The 6,329-nt window shown below is 40.9% G+C and overlaps 1 pseudogene; it reads left to right on the top strand.

Annotated features, from left to right (window-relative positions):
• The first annotated feature begins 345 nt into the window (after nt 1–345).
• On the top strand, nt 346–6,108 carry LOC136489465 (putative disease resistance protein RGA1; annotated as a pseudogene).
• The last annotated feature ends 221 nt before the right edge of the window (nt 6,109–6,329 follow it).

Here is a 6,329-nt window from a genome sequence, read left to right on the forward strand (position 1 = left end):
CCGACTTCGATGAAGACAGGCAGGCGCTGGCTGGTGGCGGCCTCCCCCGAAAAAAAATTTGTAAAAAATTTTGCTATTATTTTTGGGTTTTTTCGCATTTTCATTTTGCCGAGTGTAAATCTTTGCCGAGTGCTTTTTCGGCACTCGGCAAAGGCTTTGCCGAGTGCCCGACATGCTGCACTCGGCAAAGAAGCCTTTGCCGTGAAGGGATATGCCGACAGCTCTTTGCCGAGTGCAACACTCGGCAAAGGCTTTGCCAAGTGCAAAGCCTTCTTTGCCGAGTGCAATTGCACTCGGCAAAGCACGCGTCTGCTGTAGTGTAAGAACTAAATCAAACTCTTGCAGATGCCAGGAGTTCCCTCATGTCTCCCGGTGGAATACAAGAAGCTTGCTGTGGCTAATATGATGAAGAGTTTGAGAGAAAAAGTGAGGAAAATTGAAAAAGAAATTGCTATCTTTAACTTCAAAAAGGGAAGTAGTACAAATAATGAGCAGCCTTATGATGAACATGAAACAACGTCATATTTGCTTGAAGAACCAATAGGGAGGGATGGAGAAAAGCAGGAAATCATAAACCTGTTATCTGCAGACACCATCAATGATGAGATAGTGATTGTTGCTATCTATATGGCCTCTTGGAGGTATGGGGAAGAGTACTTTGGCACAACTCGTTTACAATGATGCCCAATTCAAGGAGTATGAATATCGTATATGGGTTTATGTGTCCCAAGATTTCAATTTGAACAAAATAGGAAGCTCTATAATTTCTCAACTACCAACACAAGGTCTAAAAAATATGGGTACAGAGCAGGTGTTGAAACAACACCTTCATAAACTGCTTCATGGCAAGACAGTTCTGGTTGTTCTAGATGACTTATGGGAGGAAAATATGACAGAGTTGGGTAAACTGAGAATGATGCTTCATGTCAAGGGCAGTAAGGTAGATGTCATAGTTACCACACGCAAGAAAGAGATTGCAATGGAAGTTTCCACGGGTAAACCATACAACCTACAAAGTCTGGAAGATGATAAATGTTGGGAAATAATTAAGAGGTCTAGTAAGTTTGAACTTAAATCTAACCAAGAAAAAATGGAGCAAGTAGGATTGGATATTGCAAAGAAATGTGGAGGTGTGGCATTAGCAGCTCAAGCAGTTGGATTCATGCTACGATCCATAGATGATCTGTCTGGATGGACAGAAATAAATAACAGTGATATCTGGAATGGATCTTCTAAAGCCAGTGATGTGCTTCCGTCCTTGAGATTAAGTTATGAAAGGATGCCACCACAGCTAAGGATATGCTTTTCCTATTGTGCCATATTCCCCAAAGGTTATAGTATCATACAAGATGATTTGATTCAACAATGGATTGCTCTAGATTTCATAGAGCAATCGAAGGGAAAGGAATGCATCAACAAACTTTTTGGGATGTCCTTCCTTCAAGTTTCAAAGCTGCCCTCGGTATGCAACGATACTCCTTTAACACTACTTTTTCTTGATGATTATCTCTATGTTGATTTCAATTTTGTGTGTTGCATTCATATAGTCATGCTTCATGCATAACATACACACTATAGATATTAAAAAACTTGAAAGATTTTCCCGTTACACATTTCTAGTTGTGGTAAAAAAATAGAACACTAACCGGCAATATACGTGCCTAGAAGTTCATGTTTAATCTCGTTCCAAAAAGCATGTTATAATCAAACATAACTATAAGGAAATAGTGAATAAAATTTTGGCTTCCCTAAGAAGGAATAGTGACATTTTAGATATATATTTACCTTCGAGAAATTTATATTAATTAGTTCTCCTTTCTAGGGAAACAAGTTTGCTTATTACTAAGGGGTACTTCAGACACTAGCCAATAGCGACCTAATATAACCCATCTCAACTGACACCAAACTCTAGCTAATGGCGATGCCACCTCCAGTTCTATCCCACTCTACTATCCAAGTCTTTGATAGGTGACACCTACACTAAGTAGCCACCAAACCCACATGCTGACACCATTGACCACTCCTATCTTCGTTGATATGCACTCTGGCTTGTTGACTGAGACACAATGTGACACGCTGCATCCTAGATTTACTAACGGCCTAGCTCCTTATGTGGAATGGGCCTGCATATGTGTAGTACCTCTATTATACTTTTGTTCTTGCTTCGTGCAAAAGGGTTAGGCCTATGTTTGGGATGTCATCAGAATATGGCTTCATGCCCATATACACCCTCCCTTGCCATTGCCACTGTCATATCACTCCACTTCTCTCTAACTTCCACCGCTGCTAAACATCGTTCTAGCTCGATCTTGATCTTTTTTGTTACTTAGCATCCTATGACCTATATAAGTTGTTTAATGCATCTTGCCACTACCCATATCACTCGTCCTAGTGATTGGGATGTCATCATAATAAACAAAACCACAATATAATATGGCTATGTGCCCCTATTCCTTACTCCCTACCTGGCCACTACCGCTGTCATATCACTCTACTCTCGACCTTCCGTGCTATCACCGCCGCCAAAAAAGTCAAAACATCGTTGGTCACTGTGTGGTAGTAGTTACGAACAATTGCAGTGCAGCCCTCTAATACTGGGTACGTGCGGTTTGGCTACCAACCCAGCCTCTTATTTTTGAAGACCCTAACAGGTGAACAAAAGCCTAAAGGGCATAAACCCAAGTTTCTTTGGTATTTTTAGCCATACGGCACTGCCCACCAAGTCTTAATGGGTGCATGTTTAGCGGGCTAGGATGGTGAGAAAACTATTTCTTCCAATACAACATATGAGCATTGAAGCCCAATTAATTTATGATATAATTAAAATATTTTCATTAGAAAACTTTATGTATGTGTTTGTGATATTTGAGATTAAATATCTTAAACTGTTAAAACTAATTAATTTTGAATGGAACCTTGGTCAGAAAATGACAACTTTTTTAGTAAAGGAGCTGCTACTCCACATACTAAAGCCCATTAAAATAAAATAAGGTGTGGGAAAACACTGCACACTAAGTATATATAATTCTAACAACATGTAGTTGGATGTCTAGTTTTTTGTTAATACATAGTTCCTTAATTCCTTCTCTTCATTCTCGTATAATTTATGCATCAATATGTCGATGTCATGAAGATTTAAAATATTGTTAATATTTTTTATAAGCAAACAAGGTTTCCTGACACACTATTTGCATGTGACCGGCGGATTTAACCTTTAGTTAATTAACAAAATGTGGACATTAGTTTTTGTCTCTAATGAATGTTGCTGTGTTCTTATCCTTTCAGACTTCTCAACAGCAAGTGGTGCGATACACCATGCATGATTTGGTACATGACATGGCGAGATTGACTGCGGCAGACGAGTTAATAGTTTTTGATGTTGCACCACAGAGAAATACACGTGACCACAAATATTATCGTTATTCATTGCTAAGAAAATATGACCGGACAATGAAGTTGGCAAATATGCCTTCAAAGCTGAGGGCACTTCGTTTCTCAGATAGTGCAGAACTGGATATCCCAAGTGGTGCATTTTCATTTGCGAAGTGCCTGCGTACACTGGATTTCAGTGAATGCTCTGGTATAATGTTGCCAGCTTCAATTGGCAGACTGAAGCAGCTGAGGTGTCTTATTGCACCAAGAATGAAAAATGATAGTCTGCCAGAGTGTATCACAGAGCTATCAAAACTGCAGTACCTAAACATTAATGGATCTTCTAGAATCACTGAACTACCAAGATCAATTGGCAAGCTTGGGTGTCTGAAATATCTATGTTTGTCCGGTTGTTCTGATATATCAAAACTACCAGAATCATTTGGTGACTTAAAATGTATGGTGCATCTTGACATGTCAAGTTGTTCTGGGCTAACAGAACTGCCAGACTCTCTTGGTAATCTTAGACATCTGCAGCATCTCGAGTTATCTGGATGTTCCCGTGTGAAAACTGTACCTGAATCATTGTGTGGCCTGACACAGCTCCAGTATTTGAACTTATCATCATGTGCTTGTCTTGAAGGGCTGTACGTCACGCTGCTGGGGTATTCAGAGAGGGTCACTGGCATGGCTGCGCAGCCTAACCGCACTGCAACACCTGCATATTTCACATTCATGGCATAGGTATCGTAGCGATTTATTTGATGACTTTATTGCTACCCTTACCAATCTGGAGCACCTGGACCTATCATGTAATTTTAATCTTGCATATCTTCCTGAAAGTATTGGTTGCCTCAAAAGATTGCATACATTGGATCTTTCTTATTGTTATAATCTGATGTTCCTACCAAAGAGTATACGTACACTTGGGCTGAAGTCTTTATTGCTGGACGAGTGCTCGGACGATGCAGTGCTGGATCAGGCCAGTTCACTGGTAAATTTTTCACAACTATTACCATTCTTCAAGGTTCATGCCGATGGTGGTGTCAATGGTTGCAGCAATCTTCATCTGCTCGAGGGTGTCAATGTCAGTGAGTTAAAAATACGTTGTCTTGAAAATGTAAGGTCTCTAGAAGAAGCAAAGAAAGTTGGATTGTTAGACAAACATAATCTCTCGAAGTTATCATTGGCTTGGTCGACTAAGCGTGCGGTTCAAATTTTGGAGGACCAAGATTTGTTGGAACAACTAGTGCCACCAACAGGTTTGAAGAGCATGTGCCTCCGAGGTTACAGCTGTACAAGCTTCCGAGGCTGGCTGATGTGCATCTATCGTCACCTCACAAATCTTGTTTCTATTCAACTGTGCGATATGTCCACATGTAGCAACCTGCCAGCACTTGGACAGTTGCCACACCTAAGAAAGCTGTGGCTCAGGAAGTTGCCTGGCATTATAAGAATCAACAAGGAATTTTGTGGTGGCAAAGGAGCATTCCGTCAGTTGTCATACTTCAGCATCTCATGGACGGAAGGCTTGGAGGAGTGGAACACAACATACTCTGATGAGGATGGTGTGAAGGAGTTCATGTTCCCTGTGCTGGACCGTCTGGAGATACAAGGTTGTCCAAGGTTGAGGTTGAAACCATGCCCACCAACATTTCGTGAGTGCTATATAAATGGGAGCGGCCAAGTTATATGTTCATTGGAGGAGGTAGACAAAACCAGTCGTCACTGCTCGTCGTCTAGTCGAGCCATCAAATTGGATTTGGATATGGCGGGCGCCATCAAATTGGATTTGGATATGGTGGGCGAGTCCTGCCAGAGCATGAGGCTATTCCACCACTTCCCTGCCCTCCGAGAGTTGCGTATCTGTGGACTTCAACTGAATAGCGTGCCGGAAAGCATGCGGCACCTCACTTCCCTTGAGTCGTTGACGTTGCAATGCTGCTATAGCATATCAGCACTGCCTGAGTGGCTGGGCGACCTCTCCTCTCTAAAAAGCCTTGTCATCTTTGCATGTCACGGCATCAAGTCATTGCCGGCATGTATACAGCAACTCACCAAGCTTCAGACGCTGGAGATTAGTTACTGCCCAGAACTGAAGAAGTGGTGTGAATCAAAAGAGAACAAGACGAAGTTGGCTCACATCATCATTGTTCGAGTAAGTTCACTGCTTGCAGAACTGCACTTTATCTAATTTGTAATTTCAGCCTTCAAGTTTTTCTCTATACAATGACATATATAGTTCCACTTTGTTTGCAGCACCTGAATTATCTTTTATTTTAGTGTATATATACACTCTGCTCTTTAGTTTTGCATTATCTTCATACAGTACTATATATACAAAACAAGGAGAAAGTTATACCAGGAGGGAAAAAATTAAGAAAGTAATTCAGAAGCACCACTCGTGCATGGATTAATTAGTTAGTATGCCTAAATTAGACAATTGCACTATACCAGTTTCTTTGGTCGAAGACATTGAGACTGAATAGTGTAAAACAACTATTTCAAAGGAGACATTTGTTTTTGTCGAAAGAAAACAGAATATTGATGATGTTATGTCAAAGTAATGAAAGTAAGACCATACGTATTAAGTGCTTAAACACGAGAACAGTTGTTTGGTTTTTATATATGCATTGTGCACAAGTTTTTTTGTTGTTGTTGTTGTTGTTGAGTTACCGCCCATAGCTAACCAGTACACATTATATATATTTGCATGTGCAGATTCGTGAGGAATGATTGACTGGTACTTGGTAGCATGACAAGGAAAAAGAAGGGTCTCATAAGAGAAGTGTATAAGGCATTACAGGAAACCGGGACTTTGCCCAGTGCTCAAATCTTTGCCGAGTGCCAAATATCGGGCACTCGGCAAAGGCCACCTTTGCCGAGCGCCGCACTCGACAAAACTTGGCACTCGACAAATAGGGCTTTGCCGAGTGTTTGGCACTCGGCAAAATAAG

Source organism: Miscanthus floridulus, chromosome 10 (genome assembly GCF_019320115.1).
Source record: "Miscanthus floridulus cultivar M001 chromosome 10, ASM1932011v1, whole genome shotgun sequence".
NCBI lineage: Eukaryota > Viridiplantae > Streptophyta > Magnoliopsida > Poales > Poaceae > Miscanthus > Miscanthus floridulus.